The following is a 25,440-nucleotide window of genomic DNA, read 5'->3' on the forward strand; positions in this document are numbered from 1 at the left end:
TTGATCAGAAGTGAGAGTCAGTGCAAGCAGTGCTTTTTATTCAAATCAGAGTCCAAATAGGGACTGTTATCAGCTAACATTTGTTTCTGAATACCTGGCAATGTTCTAACATTGATTTGGAAATAATTGTAACCGGGACTCTACAGTTGGTTGTAAACCAGCATTTGTAAGTTCTAGTGAGAAATTAGTTGACTTGTGTGCCTTTATCCCAGAGACCTTAATGATTAAGGTGTTTACCTTACAGACACAAGATGCAGGGTTTGATTCTCACATGGGGTAACTGGCTAGGCTTAAAATGGCCTGAAAAGGCAGGTAGCCTAGTACTAACCTATGAACCTGCTTAAATGTCTTTTTACTTAAACAACCATATTATTCTTAAGCAACAACACTAGTTCACCATTCACTTAATAAAATTTACTAATGTATTCTTTTATTGACCATCTGAAAGTAATACATAAACACAGTTATTTGTGAAAATATTTCCTGTAAAAAATATTTAAGCCACGGTGGTACAGCGGTAGCATTGTTGCCTCACAGCAAGAGGTTCTCCTGTTCGATTCTTGGCTGGAGTGCTTTCTGTGTGGAGTCTGATAACCATCATCTTACCCCTCTCTCTCTCTCGACAAACCCTATGATCTGTTTGCTGTAACATAATATAGACATACATAGGACAGCATCTGGATGGGGTAAAATTAGCCTTTGGGCCAGACTGTTGTCTGCTGCATTTTTTTTAAATAACAGTTATTTAAATAGAAGAAGCCAAAAAAAATCAATCATTAGTATGAATGTGCTATTGCAACAAACATTGTAGTCTTGACAGTATACATAATATCAGAGGTCTATGTTATAAATTCGAACATCCAAAATGTCGAATACCATATGGTTGACATTTGGAAGCTTGAATATATAATTAAAAAAAAGAAAAAGAAAAACACACCTTAACATGCACCCCCCCCACTTAAATATATCAACTCCGAGACCACACTTCAGTGCAGAAAAGGGAAATTCTCCCATTCTGTACCATATGGCGCCGTTAAAAGTCAATCTTTGAACGCTTGAAATGTCGATCATATGGTCTCGCCCGTATGATGTTCGACATTTCCAGTGTTCGAAGATTTGACATAGACCCTAATATCAGGGTGAGAGGACCAGATAAGCATCTAAGCGCTGAAGTCTAAATTTTAACACACATCATAAAACTTGGGTTATATGAAACATTTTAATTAACATATGCAAAAAAATACTGTTTGTTATACTCATATAAAGTTGTGATATGGGTTTATATTTGCAGTGATATCTCTGATTAGAGTGCAGACTTTAGTTTAAATGTCTGTGATTATTAAGAATATAAGAATCACTTTACATGAGATACAAGATAAACACACAATAGCCCTTATTAAACTCCATGGTAGATCATTTTACTGTAATTTTGTCATAAATTACATTTCTCATTTCTCAGCATAAGATTTGTTTGTGTCTTTCGGCTTATCCCGGTTAGGGGTCGCCACAGCAGAACTCCGGTCCGCTAATGATTGGTAGTGGATTTTTACGTGCCGAGTCACAACCTTCAACGAAGGCACGCCCCATTCAAACATGCCTCCACACAGAAGACGCTCTAGCTGAGAATCGAATGGGAGAACGTCTTGCTGTGAGGCGACAATGCTACCGCAGCACCACCATTAAGATAAAAAGGATAAATAACTACTATTCCATACCTGTAGATTCTCAGATGTTCCCCTATTCTTTGATATACACTTTGTCCTGTGAATAATAACAGGGACACTGAACACATTGTTGGAAAACAACAGCCATAAAGCACAGAAAAGATACTGATCATAATATTAGTTCATCACCAGATACACATAAACGGTTGGTCAGTCATACACTGCACAGATTCATAGGCACTTGGGTTTACCTAGCAGTATATTTCGGAGTGTGGCAGAAAGTCTGAGTACTCATCAGAAACCCACATGGGCACAGGTAGGACATGCAGACTTAGACAAAAATGGCACCCCAGATCCAACAGCTGAGAGGAAGCAACAATATACATTGCCCTACTATGTCACCCCATAAGTTATCACGTTCTCATCATTTCAGATACAATTCTTTCTGTGCTTTCTGGAATATAAATAGTAAGAAATCCTTGGAAATTCATGACAACATTCTTTAGTCTTATGTGAGGTTGCCCCAGTTATAATCATTAATTAGTAATGTATGTATTTATTAACATTTGTTTACTGGGAAAGTCTGACTGAGCACAATAATGTGCCCCCATGTCCAATGGAGGCCTGATGAGAAAAGTTTCAAAATGTAAAGAATACATAGAAAAACAAATCCTAGTTTTTGGGAGTACAGAAAATGCAGTAGGTTTTAAAGTTATACATCATAGTAGTCAGTCCTAGTGGTATATACATACAGGATTTTTCAGCATTTCATACACTATACACAGGTTTTACATTTTTAAAGTACATATATTTGAGAAAGGTCATAAACACTGTATCATAATTTATTAAACTTTAAACATATAGTGCATACATTAGAAGATGAAAACAATCCACAAAGAAATATCAATATGAAAAACAGTAATCAGTCCAGTTGTATAGAGCATTTGGTGTACACAATACTGCTCTATAGTATATTGGCATTGCATGTAGAAAGGCAGATTAATATACGTTAGAAAAATAACCAACCAAGAAGAGAGCATCTAGAAAAGGTTAGTCAAGTGTTTTACTGTCTTAAATGCGATGAATTTCATTAAGAACCACATAGCTGGCAGTTCTTGTCTGTGTTTCATGCATTATTCCTTTTTCCCCTCAACATTCAAATTATTTGTTCAATCTTATCTTTGTTGAAAGCATAATCATTTTAAATTTACAGCAACTTATCTTCAATTGAAGAAATTCTTGAAATGTGTGGTAGAAAGACAGGGAGGTAAAGGATATCAGATTGTATTCATAAACACTTCGATCATGTGCTGTAATAAATATTTTGTGTTATGACTATATTCAAAGTTAATGAAGTTTCTTTTTGAATATATCAAGCTATTGCAACAGTAATTTAGAAAAGGCAACATTTCTATAAAGTATATAAATAATTATCATTTGACAAAAATTAAGTAAAAAAAGAAACTATATATATATATATATATATATATATATATATATATATATATATATATATATATATATATATATTACTTGAGAAGAACAATTCATACCACCTTTGTTATTATATTTCAAGTTTTAAGTGGATTAACTCTCAGAAAAGGCAAATAATACATTAGTGACCACTTTTATAGAGGTAACAATACTAATGATTTATGATTATATACTATGATTCCCAAAGTAATGTTTGTTGTCACATACTGGATAACAGCATTCTGCAGTTCATCAGAATATATAAAAATATGGTAGATGGAAATATTCTGCATCAATCAATATTCTCTGCATGGGAAAAAAATAGCTTGGGTCTCATTACATGCTTGACCTTTTCTCTAATTACATGGTGATGTTATTCATTGTGTTTCTGTCAAGCATAATATTTTTCATATAAAATATGATTTGTACTCAATAAAATATTGTATGGAATTACTTCAGAACTTATCATTAGTGTTAGCCAGCAAGGATTTAATGCCTGAATTTTATTGCCTGAGACTGTAATGTTATTTTATGTCAGCAAAGCTGTACATTTGACAGAGGCAAATCATGAGCTGTTAACTGTGTGACATATTCCCTAATTAGGTAATTTAAAAAAAATGTAAGGTCAAATGTATTTATTCACATTGTGGCCTTTAAGAAGCAATTACCTATAAATAACATTCAACGTCACTCTTCTGTATTATATTAAATGGATGCAAATAAAAGTTCATATTAATCAATGGTACAGGTCAGTTGCATTTTTGCTTAAGTAATTCACTTCAAATTTTTTTCTGATTAATGAGTGTGGTATAATAACACTGATCACCTAATTAAGGCTAAGAGTTTGGGTAAACAAATTTCTCAAATTTGTATGATCATGAAACTTGAAATGAGACGTCAAAAATGTCTCTTTTTATTCAGTTCCACTTTCTTTACAGATCCACAAAGTAGTTTATGAAACTATTGATCATAGATGTTTTGTGGGCATTTTAAAAAGTCATTTCAGATATGTAGCTAATCAGTTTTTCAGAAGTAGTGCAGCTGGAGCAGTGGACCTTCCTTCTGAGATCCAGGACACTGTTTCTATGTGTATGGCAAAACCCAGGGGGATTACATCTAGATATACAAAACCATGGACAGATGAGCAGTTGTAAGTAAACAGAATCATTAGCAACATTAGACATAGTTTGGATACTTCCATGTTAATACCAAAACTGGAAGTAAAAAGGTCACAACAATGCCATAAAGCAAAAACATCAGGAAGTCCTTGGAAAAACAATTGTTACCATATAATACCCTAAACCTCCTTTGAATGAGGTACATATGAAATATAAACATGACCTCTTGGGATGTTTCTACGTCACAGTGTTTGAATACCCAGTAATTTATTTATTGTGTACCTTTTTTTTTAGTCCGTATTGAAGCATCCAGGACAAAAAAAAAAACAAAAAAAAAACTAAACATGACTGTTTTTGCCTGTTTGTATTTTTAGCAATGCAGCATAAGTGGCTCATTTGTCCATTTTCTGAAAACATTCAGCTTGTCAATGTTTAATACTTAAACATCTGTCACCATATAGTCTGGAGGATGCATTTCCGTAGTTAAGTGATAAAGAATCTGTTTTGATGATCTTCTCTTTATTTGAAGAATAAAGACACACTGTGTAAGCTGCACGTCCCTGTTATTTCTAAGTTATTAGTTATTCCAGCTTGGAAGTGTATCCATGTAATGCCTTGAATTGAATCATCATAGTGTCCCCATTTTCCTCAGTGAGAAGGATGTGGTATCCATCTGACACTGTTTCTATAATATTCTACTTTTTCATAACTCTGTTGAACTGCCAAATTAGTATCTTGAGCTATTTTTTTCTGCTCTTTTGAACATTTCATTTTAGATAAAATCGACCCAGTCTTTGTTTACTGTCTTTTCAGTGTTTTCTGAAGATAATCAGTGTTATTATATCATGTTATTTTTTTAGAATTTCGCCTATGTTCTATCCCTAATAAATTCATAGAACTGACCTTTAGCACATTTACTGCTCTAGTATCTACTCACAACAATTATGTAGGACCTTGATGTACATTCACTGGACGTTTGAAGCTCCTGTAAAAAATGACTGCTTTAGTATTTTATTTATTTATTTATTTATGTATTTATTTGTTTATTTATTTATTTTACCTGTGATTTAGCTTGATGGATGCAGTTTACAGAGAGAAAAGGGTATTTAAAACCAAATAAAGGAAAAACCAAATACTTGTTTACTATAGCTTTATTTCATTATAACTGCAGTCGTCAGCTGAACACAGTTATAAGGACCAAATACTCCACTTTTCTTTCCTGGACTCTTATTATCAAGCCATTTAGCTTATGATTTTATAGGTATATTCTAGACTAATGAAAAAAAGGGCCTTTTTTGGTGCCCTCATTATTTTTAGGGGTAAGTATAAGCTAGGACATGCATCTAGGGCATGCATGGTCAAACACTTACAGGTTACCTCTATCCATTAGAGACACAGGTGATAGACCAGGGGTGAATTTCTGATGTCCCATCCACTGGTCCAGGCGATGCATGAATAGAGTCAGGGAATAACTCTGCTTCACATGGATGGGAAGCATGTTTCAGACAAAGTGGATTTTATGAGGCACATACCTGTCCCTCAAACATGTGCAATTTATGTCACAAGCAAAGTTTAAGTCCCTTTATGGGTAGCTCTATGCTATTTGTTTTGCGGATATGCAAAAGGTCCATCAGAGCAGGATCTTGGGATGTTCTATATCGCTGAAATAGCGAGCCATCAACAGTCTGTAGGATACAGAGTATAGGGACAGAGATCTGAAGTGATATGCAAAGGACATGTTGTTAAAGCTATGTATTCTTTTTGTGAGGATCCTCTGTGGAAATTCCAACTTTGCTTGTGCCTGGTCAGGTACGTACCAGAGAGGGCACTGTATGCAATGATGGGACTGATGACAGTGGAGTAAAGTAGAACAATTACTTCCTTTGACCTAAATATACCCTTGCTTATAGGTTGAGCAATAGAGAATGATTATTTTTAATACTTTAAATAGACGGTGGTCGAAAGCCAGGTTATTGTCTACATACGTCCCCTAATCCCTATCTACTGGGTCTGCTGTTAGGGATGTGTTATCAATGAAATAGTTTCTTGGGGTAGCCAATGTTCCAAAGGGTGGTGATATTCATTTCTTTGTATAAAGTTTTAAACCATGTGTATGACATCAGTTCTCTTTCTTCAGTATTATTCCTTCCTGGGGAATATTTGTGCCTTGGGGAGATTCTATGACTGCTCCTTGTTTGCTATCATTTGCAAACATGGCCAGCCAGAGACCTTGATTTTGGCCTTGACTTTCATGAAGTAGATGAGAAAAATGAGAGGACTCAACAATGATCCTTGAGGGACTACACTAATGTTGTTTTTGGAAGGTTATGTTTAGTGGTATTTCTTGGGGGTGACTGGGGGGAGTTGGGGAAGAGGGTGCTTAATTTGGAGCTGAATTTGTCAGTCAGTAGATTTGCTATGTTTTCTGGCTCCATGTAGGTGGCTCTATTCACAATTAAATCTGCACATCATTGAGTACAGCCTTTGACGTTATAGACATAGCAAAAGAAAGCCTTGTGGTTATACTTTGCATGACAGGCTTTTTTTACCTCAAAATTGGATTTGATAGACCTGATTTGCCCTCTGGGTTATTTGTTTAGATTGATGAGAGAGTTTTTTATCCTGGCAGTCATTGAATTTCCTGACTATTGCTAGGACTTTTGTCCTTATAGTGTACAGCCTATTGATGTCTTGATTCCACCAGGTTGGCTTGTTTTTTAATTCATTCTTATTTTACTATCTTTTTATTTCTGGTTGGCACAGCTTTGTCAATGCATTTATTAACATGATCATATAAAGTATATGTGAACAATTCCACATGGGCAACTGTGTTCTGAGGGTTTGGGTGTACTTAAAATTTTTTAGGTTGCCTCATAGTAATAGCAACTTTGCCTCAGAATAGCTACTAAATGCTATGGAATTAGCTGGGGTCATGGGTTTTAATTTTATTTCAAAGGAGAGTGTTTTATGGTCTGACCTTACCAGATAGGACATCATACTGGTAGTGATGATGGGGTGGGGTGCAGCTTAACTAATGAACCCTAAAAGATGTACTAACATGAGATGCCTCTCAACATGACTATGGAGTACAACAGGAGGCTTCAGAAGCATAAAAATATTGATCTTGTACATTTATTAAAGCAACTCTGACAGTTTTTGGGGAATTATAATGTAGATGAAAGTAGAGGCATCCAAGTCCCATCAACACACTTCATTAATTGCATTTGGTGGACTTGCTACAGTGGAAATTTTGGTAATCAAAGCATCCCAACATATTTAATCTGCATTTGCAGAAATCAAAATAGTGATTTCTAATTTGCCAAAATGAGCTAAACGTAATGCTTAGTACCACAGGCGCATTTCCTACTTTCAAGGAACATTATGTGAGGCTCAAAACCAGGGATTTACCCACAGATAAATCTCAAGTTCAACCTGTAACTAAAATACATAATATATGCCAAATGTTCCTACACAAAAATGTGCCAGACAATTTCCTTGATAAACAAAATAGATGTAGTCGTCTTTTCTTTACAACATTAGAGGAATTGCTGCAAACATCAGTAGTTCTGGAAGGTTACTGGCTACTTATATATTCCAACTTCAAGATTATGCAACAGTGTAGGAAAGGGTAAATCACCCTTAAATTAACTTTTATGTTGTCATACTTGTCAACCAGTAGAAAAATAAAATTAGTCATAACACCCTAAAACAAACATAAAACCAATATCTCCTAAATATAAGTAAACTCTCCAAAATAGAGTCATTATACCCTTTATGCAAATCCTGTAAAATGCAACTAAACCATAAAAAAGGAAGAAAAAAAACAGTAATCAATGAAACTGGAGTTTGGCATTAAACCATGATAACTTTTTATTTCACTAAACAACAAATTATTAGAGTTGAAGGAGTCCATATATGAGTATACAGATATAGATATAGATATAGATACAGATGTATATATAGATACAGATGTAGATAAAAATATGGATATTGATATAATTATAGATATGGATGGTGTAGCTAAAATGTCTAAAACAATATAAGATCAACACTAAAAACACTGACTTGCTCAACAAAATACATAGTGGTGAAATTCACAGCGACATTAAATTCTAGTATATATAATTAACAGGGAATACTGTGGGTGCAGGGAGGCTCAACCCCCCCCCCGTAAAAACATTGAAAAATGTTACAAAATCTAAGCACATATGAAACCATTGAACAATCTGACAATATTGAAACACATTGCCAATGTTTCTACAGGTGAACAAGCCCCCCTGTACCTCAAAACCTTCTGAAAATGTATATACCAACTCCAAGGTCACACAGGAGTAGGAAAAGGCATAAACCCCTTCCTAGTATAATATCAGTTTTGTCGGTATTTTGTACTTCTGTCTTGTTCGATTGTCAAGCTTATTAGATTTTTTTTTTTTTGTTAATTTGTTTACTGTTGATCTTATGTTGTTTCAGTCATTTTAGGTACGTCTATAAATCTGACTATGGCATACGTTAAGTATGAGTGGTACAATGTTGCTAACAAGGAAGTTAGAATGAAAAACATACATAAAGACAAATGTCAATAGCTTTTCTAACAACAAATTTGTTTCAGAAATCTTTTCTTATTGAGTCTTTTCCTGAATTTCATCTTTTGGCAATAGCTACTGTTTGACTGCATAGCATGAAAACTAAATGCGATATCTTCACAGACCAAATTTACAGTGAGTTTTCTTTTGCCACACATTAACCAGAAAAATATACAACTCATATTACTATGCTGATTGTAACTAATGATTTATATAAGGCATTGCATTAACCTCTGGGTGTCATTATTTTTCTTCCTGCTCAATTGATCCATACCAAGACAATAAAAGAACCGAACACCAGCAGCCTATCAAACCCGGACCTTTAATAGCACAGCAAAAACTTGGAGATAAAAACAATCACAATTTAGCGTTTTCATCTTATATAAAAGACATCATCAGAACCATGAAACAGGAAGTAAAACCGGCATTTAAAGGAAATCCATGAACACACCGGCAAACACAGAAACCACTAAAAGGCTGGGAAAATCTTAAAGAGACAGTGACTACAGACAGAATAACAGTATCTACACTATTTACAACTTGGAAGCTCTCAAAAGTTCACTGGTGATAGAAATGCGATCATTAATCCCTGGCAAATGTGTGCTGTCTAATCTAATTTACTAAGACAATGTTGTTTTGAATTTTACAACTATTTTCTAGATTAGCATTCCAAGAGTTACACAATAAAGTGGATGTTTACAAGGATCTGTACCCTGAACAGCCAGGTGCTCTGGGTTATGCGGAATGCTCTGCATTCAACCATAAAATAACCCAGTGTTCCTCTGTTCCACATTGAACAGCTTTTGCTCTGCAAAAAACTTTTGATTGATTCGTATACCACAATTACTGCCAGTCAGCATTGCGGTATACAAACCAATCAAATAGCTGTTCTACTGTTCCGTATTGAACAACGTTGGCTGTGCTACACAGTTTTTGATTGGCTAGTATACCACAATTACAGCCAAATGACATTGCAGTATATGATCCAATCAATTAACTTCCTGAGGATGGAAATCAATCAAAGCTCCCAAATTAAGAATTTATTAAAAAGGACTTTGGCATCATCGTGTGGTGGTTTCACGAGGATATTTTGGACCGCCTCATGAAAAAAAATGAGATAACTAGTTTGTTGGGGGAAATGCATTTTAATGAATAGTTTGCTTAGCAGAAATATACCTACCCCTACCCATCCTCTGTCTCTATACACACACATGCACACACATACCTCTCAACCACTTAGCACAATAAATCTGGATAAAGTCAAACATAATGGGGGGACAGTTGCCCAAAAATAGGAACAAACTTTAAAATACTGCTCTTTTAAACTTAGAAAGTTGCTGGAGTAAAAGTTTTGAGTTATCATGCATTTTCTGAAGGATGCGACTGCATGTGTCTGTTGATTTAAAACATGTATCAAAAAGGTCTATTGATCAGTTCAATAAGCCGGCTAGCAACTAATAATAAATAAATAAATAAGAAAAGTGTGATGATGGCATTTGTTGTCAATAAAACAATCAATAAATTCACCAATATTTTTAATGGAATAAAATCACAGAAAAGAGTGAGAGGACAAAGAACATATGTCTGCTTGTGTGAATTTGTATATGTTAACATTATGTGTGCGTGTGTGTGTGTGTGTGTGTGCGTGTGTGTGTGTGTGTGTGTGTGTGTGTGTGTGTGTGTGTGTGTGTGTGTGTGTGTGTGTGTGTGTGTGTGTGTGTGCATGTGCGCTGTAGTAATTAACTCATTTTTGAATATTACTCTGATTGAATATAAATTATGGAGATTGATGCCTGAGTTAAGGTTAAGTAAAGAGAACCCACATTAGAAATGTGGGAGAAAGTCAGATATGAGTCAAGGAGGGGGGAGGATGTGTTTTTATATCTGCATGAGGCATAATCCTAGCAACTGTCAAACTGTAAAGATGAGCAGGCATAGCACAAAGTAATTCTGTCTGCTTCTCTTGACTTATAATTACTGTCTGCATTGCTATAACTAGAGAACTAAGATGGTGTGCAAAGGACACAGGCCTGGGGTTGCAGGAAGCAGACTTCATCTGGTGGTATGGTCTGGTGGTAAATCACAGCAATAAACAATATAATAGGAGTACAGTAACTCACAACAGTGCAAGTGACTGATGTATGGTCTGTGTTCCACATTGGCTTATTAGCAGGTTGAGATCTATGTTTAATTAATTAAATTCTCAGTGATTTGCCAGAAAACCACAAACTCTTAGAGGAATAGACTAAAATTATGAGGCAAAAATCTGGACAGTCTGCAAAAATCTAGACAGTCTGCAAAAATCTAGACAGTTGAGAAGTATCAGTGTAATTCTCCTCATTGTGACCTTTTCACGAACATTTTTTTTGTACGAAGGAGCAAGATAAAATTATTTGGCCAGTATTACTTCTTAGAAACACGTTTTTGTTAGTATTTTTTTCCTGCAGTGCTCAATACCTTTTTTGTTGATTTATTCCGCTAAACTCCACACAATAAATATGTGATAAATATTTTTGTGTTAGTTCCTTTTATTCCCCTTTATCTCTGGGCATGTCATACATACCTTTCAACCTCCTAAAGTAAGAAACATGGACAAAGCCAATAGCCAAACATAATACGGTGATAGAGCCACAAAAATAGCAACTTTTTTTAGATATTGCTATTATAAACTTAGAAAGTTGCTAGAATAACAGGTTATGTGTTACCATGCATGTTCTGAAGGACATGATGTCTGAAACTGAAATTTCTGTCATCTTATTATTTCATTCCTCTGCAATTTGCAAGAAAACTACATATTTTATGAGAAACAGACTAAACATATGAGGCAAAAATGTTGGCATTCTGCAAAATTCTGGGCAGTTGAGAGGTATGACAAGGGTGAATGTGTGTCTGTGTGTTTGAGTTTTTCTATATAAGTGAGCCACTGTCTTTTTACTTGTGTGTGTGTGTTTACGTGTACATGTGTTTGTGTGTACGTGTACGTGTGTGTACGTGTATGTGTGTACGTGTGTGTGTGTGTGTGTGTGTGTGTACATGTGTGTGTGTGTACATGTGTGTGTGTGTACGTGTGTGTGTGTGTGTGTGTGTGTGTGTGTGTGTGTGTGTACGTGTACGTCTGTGTACATGTGTGTGTGGGTGTGTGTGGGTGTGTGTTTGTATTATTAAATACATACATTTAGTATATTTTGGTTGAAAGGCCATGACCATGGTTACGGTATGCTTTTCATGCAGTGCAAAAATAAGGTGTTCCATATTTTGACTGTCACACATTGCTGTGGTCTGTGTTTTACATTGGCCTGTTAGCAGGTCGAGATCTATGTCTGTACCGAATGAGTCCCAGGACATCTCAAAAATCACAGAAAAAGTAGTAACTATTCCTCTTTCAATGTAGCAAGTTTCTGTCTCAGACTCCATACTGGCTTAGTATGGATAGCAAGTATATATTCTTTATTTCCTTTGTCATTCATATCAGCTATTATCTATAGCAAACAGTATACAAATAATAGTCATGCTTTTACTTCTGTGGAATAAAGCAAAAATAGTTACAATGCAGTAGTAATTACAGACAGAATGTTAAAAGCAAAGTTAAGCCAGAGGAGTCAGGTCATGCAATATTTAGCTACAATTCTGAAGTTTAAAAAAGGCATGCAAATTTTAAGTCTATATATTTATTCATGTATTTATCATTTGTTAACTGGGAAAGTCAAACTTGCAACAAAGCCAATTTTCAGTGTAGGCCCGGGGAGAAATGCTCCAGATGCATGTCTTTGTAATGCTGGAGGAAACCGGAGCACCCAGAAGAAATCCACACAAACACAGGGAGGACATACAGACTCCACACAGAAGGCACCCCAGCTGAGAATCAAACCAGAGAATCTCTTGCTATGAGGCAACAATGCTACCACTGCACCACTGCACCGTCAATATAGGTATTTCATCTGAAGTTTGTAACTATTAAGAAGGCAACTCATTTTAAAGTTTTATGCATAACTTTCATTTTGAAGTAGTTGTTTTGTAATGATATTCAATGCAAGCTTAATAGTTGTACTTTTGCTACCAAAGTATGGTTCTTTCCTTTGGATGGAACATGATTCATTTACCAAAGCTGTGAGGCTGCCATTTATTTTTTTTTTTTAAACAGCTTTATTAAAAACATTATTGTAATGAACAAATATTTTGAAAAAAATTGAACAATTTTTTGAAGTACAAATTAGAAAACATTTATATAATAGAATAACAAAGAACTATAGACAGTGATGTTCACTGTATATCAAACAAAAGAATCAGTTAAATTAATATTTATGTAGGAAAAAAAAGAAGATTAATACATTAATCTAGTTTTTTAACTAATAATTCATGTATATTTTTCCATTGGTTATATAAATTTGTATTCCTTGTACATTTGGATTTAATAGTCAACATTTCTAACTTAGATACTTCCAAGAGAAGACCTTTAAATTCTTTAAGTGAAGGAATAGATGAAGAACATTTGCTTTTCTTTATACAGTCTGGAGCTAATGTGTTGAATAGTACAAGTGATTTAGTGAGCAAAAAGCTGTCTGTAAATATTGCCTATAAAAAAATATTAATTTCTTCCCAAAATTTCTTTAATAATAATAATAATAATAATAAAATATGTGACTCCAATCAGTGGTTATTTCTGTATTACATCTCCAGCATACAATATCTTCTTTAGTTATCTTACTTATTTTTTGTGGAGTGAGAAATGATTTATGTAAAAATCTCCATGTGAAGATTCTCCATTTAAGAGAAGAAGTAGTTTTGCTAGCTGAAGAAAATTAAATTTGTCATTCTTTGAAGGGATAAAATTATTCATTACAGAAAATTAATTCCAATAGTTATCTGAGTATACGTCTAAATCTTGCTTAATTGCTCTCTAAATATATAATATACTAATTTTAACTGATAGATTATGCTGGATACATAAAATCAATTAATGAATAAGTTTAGTTATTGAATTCTTAAAAATTGTGGGAATTAAATCTAATTTATCCAAAATATATTTTCTAAATTCCTGCAAATCTAATCAAAGTAAAGTCTCAAAATTATATGCTTCTATAAGAGTATTAACAGATTTTATCTAATTTTTATTCATTTGATACCAAAATATTAAATGTTTTTGTTTAAATAGTGACATTTTAGAATAATCTGTAGAGAAAAAAATCCCTTGTGTATAGGCAATAGGAAAGATGAGAAACAGCCAATTCTCAAACATTCTAAATCTAAATATATAATTCTTAAAGGTCTTTAGGATTAAAATTACATAAGTAGATTTAAATGTCCGAGTATGAATAACTGGAGAAATAATCTTTTAAATTCCATATGAATGAGTTATTTACTAGTTTTGATAGATGAGTATTAACTTTATTTTTAGGATTTTGATATAAATTTAATATAATCTCTTTCCATTTTGCTAGATAGTCTCCATCTATAAGATAGGATTTTTTTTAATTACTGATGGAAATGAGTACATTTCTAGATTTGGTAAAGATATGCCTTCATTTTCCCAACTATATATATGATAATATAATGCAATTCTGGGTTTAATTGGATGCCATACAAATTTATTAATCAGTGTGTTAAGCTTTTGATATAGATTGTATTATATACAAGATTTTTCAAAGCAATATCATCTTTATAATGGAAAGTTTCTCATCCATTGTGAATATAATTTTGTTCCATTTACTTATTAAACTCTCTATAATTGATATACTTTTATCATAATTTATTTGTAAAATGTCTTTAATATTAATAGTTATACCTAAATATGTTATTTGTTGAGATTGAGGTATATATTTTTTATATTCATCTTGTATATTATAACATTTTGAACCAATTAGAAGGATTTGAGTTTTACTCTTATTAAATGTCTTTGAACAATTTTTGCAAGGTAGGATTATTACCACCAGGGGTAGTTAATACATCATCAGCAAACATTTGAATTTTTGATGTTTTATTAGAGCTTAGTTTATAACCTTGTATTTCCTCATATTAAGTTTGCCTAAGGTTCCATAATTAATGTGAACAAAAGAGGAGATAAAGAGCAACCTTGCTTGGTTCCTTTTACAATAGGTATATTCTGAGACATATTTGTACCAATTCTTATATAGGCTTGACTTCCATTATATAATTGAGTGATAAGATTAATAAAACTATTAGAGAAATGTAATTCCTTCAATAAAATGAATAGATATTCCCAATTTATTTATTTATTTATTGACATTTGTTAACCGGGTTTGTCCAAATGGGCTTGTGGCCCATTTTAAGTGGAGACCCGAGGAGAAAAGCTCCAGTAATACATTTTAAAACAAGTACAATTTTAAACAATATTGATATAATAGCAGTTATAGCAAAACGATTCGCATATGTTGGGATACATGTATAAAGTTAAAGTTGCCTTAAAAAGAAGCTAAGTAGCAATTTTACATTGATATAGTTCAATAGGCAACAATTAACATTTTTTGTTTGTATAAAATTGTGCAAATGCATAGTAGACACATTGGAGAGAGAGGTGTAATGAGGTACTAAGTATGGTCCTTTTCAGGGTACATAAAGGGAAGGAAGACTAGGTAGGGTCATGGCAAGAGCAGGTTCTGGAATTGAGAAAATAAGCTTTTAGTTGATTTTTAAAGTGTGAGGTATGGGAGATTGAACGTAAGTCAAGGGGAAGTTTGTTCCAAGCATGGGCAAGGGAGTGTTTGTAGAGTAGTTTGCCTACTGACCATTTTGGGTGGTAGATATCAAGTAATTGTTGGTTAGAAGTACAGAGGGTCCAGAATGGGATGTAGATGGAGACTAAGGAAGATAGAGATGGACAGAAGGAGGGTTTATAAAGAATAGAGTGTAGCATATGAAATTGATAAGATAGCAGAAACTGGGGAAGTTCAAGCCATTGAAGAGAGTTTAAAGAAATGCAGTGGTGTGAGTTGTATGGGGAGTTAGTAATGAATCTGGCTATTTTATGGTAAGTCTATTGCAGTTTGTTTAGAGTGGAGGCCTGGATATTGGTAAGAATTGGGGCGGCGTATAAGAGGGAGTGGAGGAGGAGTGCCTGGCCCAGGGTAAGTCTAGATTCAGGGGTTAGGAATTTTTTGTTCCGATATAGTAGACCTAGTTTCTGTTTTTTTTTTTTTTTTTATACATTGGATTATGTGTAGGTTGAACTTGAGTTCGTCATCGATAATGACCCCTAGGAGTTTTGTGTGGGTGTCAGGTTGGTTAGAAGATGTAATTAAAAAGGAGGTTTTGTGATGAGAAAGAGAACGGGGAAGGAAAAGTACGAGTTTGGTCTTTTTGGGATTTAGGATCAATAGGTTGTGAGAGAGCCATTGTTCAGTGGATAGTAGGGCCTGTTGGGTCAGGGAGTGTAGTTCAGGAATGTTATTTGAGATGGATATAAGTGTGGAGTTGTTGGCATACTGAATAAGGGAGGATTCTTTGCATGAGGTGTAAAGATCATTGGTGAAGATGTTAAACAAAAGGGGTCCCAAGATGGAGCCTTGGGGAACACCAGTGGAGATGGGAAGGAAAGGTGAGGAGGATGAGAGCCATTTGACAGATTGTTCCCTGCCAGATAGATAACTATTAAACCAGGGAAGTGCGGAGGGGGATAGGTGGAGATTTGCGAGTTTGGATAGTAGCAGGGGATGAGAGACAGTATTGAAGGCTTTGGAGAGATCTAGGAAGAGACAGGAAATGAGTTTATTGTTGCCTAGGTCCTCTGCAATGATATGAGTGAAGGAGAGGATGGCAGTGGTGGTGCTGTGGTAAGGACGAAATCCATGTTGGGTAGGGGTAAGTAAGTGGTGTGTGAGGAGGTGATTGAGAAGCTGTGAGTGAATACATTTTTCTAATATCTTGGAGAGGGGGGACAGAATGGCAATGGGTCGGTAGTTTGAGGGGTCAGTGGAGTTTCCACCTTTATGAAGAGAGATAGTGAAGAAAGGTTTCCAAAGGGTGGGGACAGTTGATTCCAGAATAGATTTTTAATTAGTATAGATACAGGATAGGCAACTGAGTCAGCAGCAAGTTTGAGGAATGTAGGAGATAGATTGTCAGTGGAAGGAGAGCAAGGTTTTAGGTTGAGTAGTAAAGATTTGATGTAAGTAATGGTGACTGGCTCAAAATAAAACAAAGTTGTGTTAGTGGGACTTGGAGAGGTGGGTGTCGATGTAAAGTTTGGCTTAGAGGTTACCAGATTTTGGATGGAAGAGATAAAGTGTTTATTCAGGAGGGTAGCTGTTTCCTGAGAGGAAGAGTTAGGGTATGGGGAGGGATTAGATGTTGTTGAGAGTTGACCAAAATTTTTGAGGATTGGATTTGTTGTTAAACTGAGCAGAGCTATAGTATAACTTTTTGTCATTAGTTGTATGTTTTTTTGCAAGGTTCCTCAGTTGCCTGTATTTTTGAAGAAAGGGTGGTTGTTTAGTTTTAGTCCAGGTTTTCCAAACATGATCTCTTTGTTTCATAAGGGACCTAGTCACTTTGGAGAGCCAGGGAGCATGGTTTGATTTTACTCTGATCTTCCAGAGGGAGCTAAGGCGTTTAAAGTATTCATGAAGATGCTATTGAAAGTGCTTACAGCACCAATTAACTGAATTGAAAGCACAGCTGATATCTAAACTGACTAGAGTTAAATTAATCTTTAAGATTTTCACTGATTCAATTAAAGTTATTGTTCTTTTAATGTTATTGTAGGAAGTTCTATTAATTATAAAGCCTGTTTGGTCCATGTCTACCAGGTAAAAAAAAATTAAGTCTGTCAGCGTAAATAGACATAAACATTTTATAATCTGTATTTAACAAAGAAATGGGTCTGTATGAAGAACATTTTGTAGGGTCTTTATCGAGCTTTAATATAGGAGAATATGAATGCATTTATTTATTTATTTTTATCAAGTGTGACTTGGATGTGTGTATGAGGAGGTTGAAAATGTGGTTCTATATTATGCAAGCAACTTTTAAACAATAAATGAATGTTACATGTTAAGCTTTGGTAGTGTTTTTTACCAAAAAAAATAAAAAATACTTTGCATATATTATTAAAGACAAACTGTTGGACAGCTCGTGTGCTATGTTATTTTGAATTACATTTCTTCCTTCAGCACTTTTGCACGTACAAATCTGACCACTGAAAAAGTCTAACAAGAGATGAAATATACAAGCTCAAAATGAAAAATAAAGCATCATTACACAAGAAAAATACTATAAAACAATACGCATTTACCCCACTAACAATAGTAGTACTATAATGTCGCTTACTGACATGGGCTAGCCTATTCTCCACTTCAAGTTCCAACCTTAGTGACATAAAGCCATATCCTGACCATTACCCATCTGTTTAACAGACATCCAGGCATGGAGAACCTCTAAAATGGATGTACCACATTGGGAAATGACAGCAGCAAATGTGAAAATAATAAAAACAATTCCACAAGATATCCTAGTGTAACAGTGCCAACCAGACAAAGTATCACACTACAGACCAGACAAATAAACACAAAGAAAAAGTAGCAGCTGTTACCCATATGAGGAATATACAGCTCTACAGGGAGTTTATGGAAAATATGGAATGAGTGGGCTGCACCCTTCCCCCCATCAGTGTATCGAACATGTACGAAGTGTTCCATAACATGCCATTAATGAACATAGCCAGTGCAAAAACAAGCACAACAGGTGAAGAAGTACAGGATAAATGCAGGAACCTAGCGGATACTGAAATCACATATTTGCCCCTCACGCATCATTACCCCAAGCAGGCAACTAAACCACAGAGTGCACAATTAGCATGTGCGATACAGTAAGACAGTATATGTAGTGTGCAGACATATACTGAATAATCAACAACGCACAGTGATACTTGCCAGATGCAACACTGCATGTAACTGTGTGGAACAATGTGCTATGCAAACACTGCAAAGCAATTGTTCACCTAGGACTCCACTATGACCAAGATATACAAAAAAAAAAGTTTATATGTAAAGGTACCCACAAAACCGGGATTCATAATGTGCAACAAGCAAAGCAAGATATTGCATTCACCATCACATATTGACAGATATCATAAGGACCAACCATATGTCAGAAGGACAAATCAAAGGCCATAAAAAAATCATGGATTCCCTTAATAAAAACCTGTCTCTTGAGATAACTAGAATGCAGTACAGACATGGCCAACCTACAGGAAACCACCAACAAGGTGCATCCAGGATATTCTGCTCCCACTAACAGACCAACAAAATTGCAATGAATGTATGTCCAATGATGAACTGAGCTCTCCCTGCCCTACAGCCCCAAACTAGACACCCATCCAAGTTAGAACATAATGCATGTACTCACAAGATGCTGAATAAAACAGTGCTCCCCAGTATAGCATGGCCCCAAAATGACAGCTGCCACATGTCCTCACCAAGTGCACACCGATCAATGAACCAGGCTCTTCCTGTCTAACCAACTTCCAAAATACAAGTCACCACCTACTTCCTTTTGTTGCCACTACTGCATTGCTTGCTTGCAGAACACATGGGTATCACAATAAAACCCAAGAATCTAGATGTTATTTAATTTGGTCCTACCCTGCCAACAATAAAAACAAAAATGCCTTGTAAAGTCAATAAATACTTTTATGATATAGGCATGTTGAGCAGAACACATACCTGTGTATCTCTCTTTTCCCCACTAAATGGCATTAGAGACTGGCTATTCTGATTATTGTTCTATGTTCCGGAGTTCCTCAGCTCAGAGACCACAAGATATATGTCTCCATGGAAGCAATGCTCCTCTCCATCTTCATGTTTAGCAGCCATGATGAGATCGCAACTCAAGTCTGCAATTTTAAATTATATCCGTGAGGCTCAGGAAGGAAGCTGTAAGCAACTCTTCACTGTTAAAACAGCAAATTACCTCATGGAAAGTCAGGGGGGGGGGAAGAAAGAAAAAGGAGGGCTTGCATTTAATACAATAAAAACTATAAACTCTACCTTTCTGGCCTGACATACCACTAGACCACCACTGATGTAATAACTAACAATACACTACTAATCTCTCCACAGCAAATGCCATCTAGTCCAATGCAAGCCAATATCCAGACAATTACAGAGTCTCACCACCAGCAACTCCACAAAAAACATCTGTTTAATATCACTCACCAAAAAAAAAAAAAAAATTATATCAACACAGTCCCAGCTGTCGCCAAACACCAAGGCCCGAAACCAAGCCACATCAGTTTACCAAAAGCACCTCCAGTTTCCACTACTACAACCACCAGTGAACCCCAATATTAGGACAACAATATATTGAACAAAGCAACAGCACAGCAACCACCCCCAGGAAAAACCTCCCTTCAAATACAGAGACGGTAACAAAATACAATTCCAACAACACCAAATACCCTCATTTTGCCATCTTTAAGTCTCCGTACTTGTTCTAGACACCAAGACACCACGGATATCATTCTCCAAATAAATGGAGCATCAATAGCAGCAATCATCAAATAAAAAAAGAGAAATAGGAAAATAATAGATTAAATAAATACCATTTGCTTATTAAAATTTTCAAACCACATATAACAAAGTAAACTATATTTACTAATATTATACAATAATAATGTCAGATAAACAAATATAGATTATTGAAAAAAAGGATTATACAAAAAAAAACTCACCTGTTGAACCATGTTCATCTCCCCAGCTTCTGGATCATGAAATAAATTTTGATTAAAAGAAAACCAGTGTAGAACTTTCCAATATTCACTTATTTCTGAGTTTTTTTTTTTATGTTCAGAAGACTTCCAGAAACTATTGTCTACATTTCTCTTAAGACTGGCATTTGCCCAGTCCATTTCTTCTATTTTATCAAGTAGCTTTCTTGTCTTAATAAAAGTGATGGCAGTTTCTAGGTCATTAAATATTTGTTGACCATCTTGAAGAAAGATTTTTAATCTGGCCGGAAATAATAGATGAGACTTTATTTCAGCTTTTTTAAGTTCTTTAAGCATTGGCAGGAAACGTTTTCTTTTGGCTATAACAGCAGATGAGTAATCACTATCAAAGCGTATGCCATTTTCTTTGTATTTAATAGGAGATTTAGCCCATGCAGACTTTAGTATTACTTCCTTATCATGTGATGATAGAAATTTCACTATAACAGATTTTGTAGAATGACTTTTACCTTTTTTGAAGAAGTCAAGGACCTGTGGGCTCTCTCTATTCTATAGGAAAGAGCTTCAGGAAGCTCTAATATCTCAGGAAGCCATGAAGTTAAGAACTTTTCCATATTATTTTCTTCGACATTATCAGGTAGCCCAAAGATCCTGATATTATTTCTTCATGAAATATTCTCTAGATTATCAATTTTTGTTTGCAAAAATGTATTTTGTTTTAAGAGAAAGTCTATATTATGTTCATCTTCTTGAATTCTAGTGTCATTATCATTTAGTGAAGTTTCTATTACAGTAATCTGTCTCCTTTGTTGCTTAAAGTCTTCATGCAGCAATCCCATTTGTTGGGAACATTTTTCTTTAAAATTATCCAGTTTTGCATCCATTCTATCAATTTTTGTTGTCAGTTCTTACATATTAGATAATAGTGACTAAAGTTCTTTCTTAATAGTTGTTTCTTGAAGAGAAGTTTTAGTGAAGTTCATTTTGTAGTCTGGAGCCAGAATATTATCTCAAGTACTTTTTAACAGGAAAAAATATAAAAACTGAAGAAATTTGTATATACTATCCTAGTGGAAGGTTAGAATATTTCAAATATGTAAAAAAAATAGGATAGTTTAATTCAAAAAATCCTATCATAGATAATCTGAAAAGGCAGAGCAGAGATAAATTTCTGTTACTCAGTGCTCATCTTGGCCCCCACCGCCATTTAATTTTTATAGACCCACAAGTGAAAAGTGCCTCTTTTTACAGGTAACCCAGGGACATAGTCTAGTTAAGTAATTTCCAGAGTCATACAATAAGCAAATGAAGACTCAAATAATCAAACCAAAGACTAGAGGTTGAAGTTCATCAGTAACTCATAAGCGTAATCCTCTGTGCTGCATTTTCATTTTTTCCCAAAAGGTATATAGTTAATACATTTGCAGTGCTACATTCCCCGAGTGGCTTTATTGCAAGAATTTAATGTCAACATGAATTCCACCACTATGTATTTTGTTGTGTAAGCTGGTGGTACACTTTTCAGGTTTTCAGGTTTTTCCCCTTTTCCTCACTGTGGTGCAACCGGGGAGTTGGTATACATATATATATATATATATATATATATATATATAAAATTTCATTGGCTATGGGAGCTTGAACCTTACATTGGGAGGGTCTTAACCCCCCCCCCCCGAAAAAAATGATCTTTTTGTGTTGTTATGGTTTTTCAGCTCACCATTTTAGGCATTTGATTTGTGAGGAGTACTGAGCCAAAAAAAGTGTACTTTGCATTTGTGTAGAGAAACTTTCCCACAAATCTGTTTTTGCAGCTTTATTGGTTTTAAATGTTTATTTGATACATTTTCTGTAAGCCATTTATGAGATTGCTTCTTGTAATACACACCCCTGTCATCACATCCCTGCATCATACAAGGTGATTTTATAAATCCAAACAAAAAAAATAAAACTTCACACAATAATTGCAACATTACTTTTTCTGATAAAGAGGTAAACATGAAAGTGCCATAGTTTATCAAGTAATACAATAAAACGATTATGTTGAATATTTTTGGAACAAATATTTACAATTGTCAGACTTCAGAAGGAACATTTGTATTCCATGAAGATATGGCTCAATAATGTAGAAATTTATGTAAAATCTAAAAATCTCCATCTCTTCAGAAAGCATCACAAAAACACCATGATAGTATCACAAGTCATATCTAAAATATAGACATAATTATGCTCTTTTGGTATTTCCAAAGCATGTGTAACAGTTAAGTTCAAATACAGAGTTAAGCAAATTATTATTTTACCTAAGCCAGTTAATTTATTTATTATATAGAAAAACAAAAGTCGATTTCATAAGTGCAGTAGGGCAGTCTGTAGCATGCATTATGATATAACCACACATCGAAACTTGTAATGTACTCTTTCTTTGGGCTTATCCCTAAGAAAGCTTTTGGTCTTAAAGAGATTGATTTTTTTCTTCACATAGTATGGACAGCTGCATGTCAGTCTGGCTATGACTGCTTCAGTATAGCTAAATGTGTATTTCTAAGCTGGCTGTATTTCTTTCTTTCCATTTTGATAAAAGGCCGACGTGTTCTGTTTTGCACCTCTAAAGTATACTTTCACTGATTTTCATTGCTATTTGTTGGGCTTCCGGGTCACCCTCTCAGTGAAAAACTTTTCAATTTTAAACAAACCCAACACAGCAGCAATAAAGCTTACAATAAGTAAAATAGTTTAGTGAAGTTGCAAAAAGTCTAAACTTAATGAAGAAAAATGTCAAGTTTTATTTTACATTTTAAAGAATGTGTGTTTTCTCTAAAACAAAACCTTCTTTCAGTTAACTTGAAGCAGAAGATAAGTGAAGGCATAAGAAGTCATACCGCTTATATTTATATGTGACAGAGCATACAACAGAACTAAAATATCCAGAATCAATGTAGTAGGAAATCAGAGAGCAGGAGATTACCAGTGGAAATGCATAATCTTGTCACTTTTTGATAACAACTGTGATGCACACAAAGTACAGCAACAGAAAAAGAGAGGGTAGCCATGTTCACCAATTATGACACTGACTATAACATATCCACTGAAGAAAGTATGAAAGCTCAGCCATTAAACATGTTAAAGGATAACGTTAGCTGGATATGGGAAGCTATGACAGCTCATAATGATAAAATCTGAAGATGTTAAAGAAAAATACAGAACCAATTTCAGTAACAAAAGTCAATGTTGCATGAAATATATCAATTTAGTTGTTCTACGCAGGAGGAGATTAAGATCACACACATATAGTTCACTAGCTTAACAGTCCTAGTAAGAGACTGTAAAAAATCTCTGATGCAGACAAAGAGATAACAAGGCAAGTTTTGCAAATCTGCAGCTCATGAAGGTAAAGAAGAAATGTACTGTCAGATATTAATAGACTAGAAAATATTCTAGGCTCTGTAAGGTCACTTGAAATGTCAGACATACAATCATTTAAGATGGAGAAATATGAACTAAGGCACATTAACAGATGTTTTGTAATTCTGTGCAGAGATAAAAAGAAAAATTGTTAAAAAATTCTCCGTGTTTGTATATGTGGATATAACAAAAAGTAGAAAGCAACAAGTCAGAGTGCAGAAATGTTGAGTGATAATACCTACAAATAGGGGCTATGTCAGGAGAGGAACAAAATAATGTACTAAAGGCAAAACAACATTGCTGGAATATGCAAGTTTAATAACAGGAATGAATACACTGTAGAGAAACAAAAAAAAAATGCCAGATAGACTGAATGAGTCAAATTGAAAGCTCAGTTCAACAAATATGTTGATACAAAGTGAAAATTATAAAGAGGCCAGAGAAAATGAAAAAGCAGAATATGCATTACATGATAAATGTGTATAACAATAATCAAGGCTAGAGATAATAGATAAAGAATCTAGAGGTGAGGATGCCGACAGACTCCTGGTCATCTAGCAACATGGTGACATCTGGATGAAGAAAACAAGCAACCTAATTTGCAGAAAGCATGTAGAAGAGTATATGCCTGTAGCCCAGAAATGTCTCTCCCAGTAACAGATCATTTTTAGGTAGAAGGCAACACCAGTGAGTGAATAGTGCAAGTTTCACTGTACTTAAAAATAAGGATTAAATCTCTGGATCCACCATGAAGTCAATAGCAATGTATATAGTATATATATATATATATATATATATATATATATATATATATATATATATCATTAATACTTAACAATGTAGCTGAGACACTATCAGAAGAAATGGACTCAACAATCAGTTAAATTAATGTAGCCATGTATTTGAAGGAACTATCCCAATTCCTTCATTGCCTATGGCTCATTTGTTTCTACCCTTAGATGAGAGGTAGGTATTCCTGGATGTAGCAAGAGGCCCAAAGCCAAGTTATTCTCCATTCAGAGTGCTTTATTACCATATCTGCTCCTCTAATAAGTGCAATATTAAGAGATAGGGAGCAGGTATTGTTGCCATTTCCAAGGACATCCCTAGCTTTTATCCATACAGATGGCTTGGAAAATTTGCATTTGGTGTTTAGAGAATGTGAGCCACCCCCTCCCAACCAGTACATGATCTTTAAAGCAAGGCTTTCTTTCCTCCTTCTGTGAAAAATTGCCCACCCTTTGGTGAAATTCATCAGGGGATTGGGGGTTGTCATAATAGTTAAGGTGTTTACCTCCCAGACAAGAAGTACAGGATTTGATTCTCAACAAGGGAAACTGGCTAGGCTTAAAATGGCCCACAAGGGCCTAATAGTTACCTATAAAGTTATCAGTTCAGTTAGCTGATCGTCCCTCCCATAATGGGCGAGGCAGCATTCTCTAATTACTCCTATTCTTCCAGCTTGACTCCTCCAGTATCCTTGTGACTGATTGAACAAGGATCAGCTGGGTCAGAGTTAAGGT

The sequence above is a fragment of the Protopterus annectens genome, chromosome 14.part0 (genome assembly GCF_019279795.1).
Source record: "Protopterus annectens isolate FY-2018-M chromosome 14.part0, PAN1.0, whole genome shotgun sequence".
NCBI lineage: Eukaryota > Metazoa > Chordata > Ceratodontiformes > Protopteridae > Protopterus > Protopterus annectens.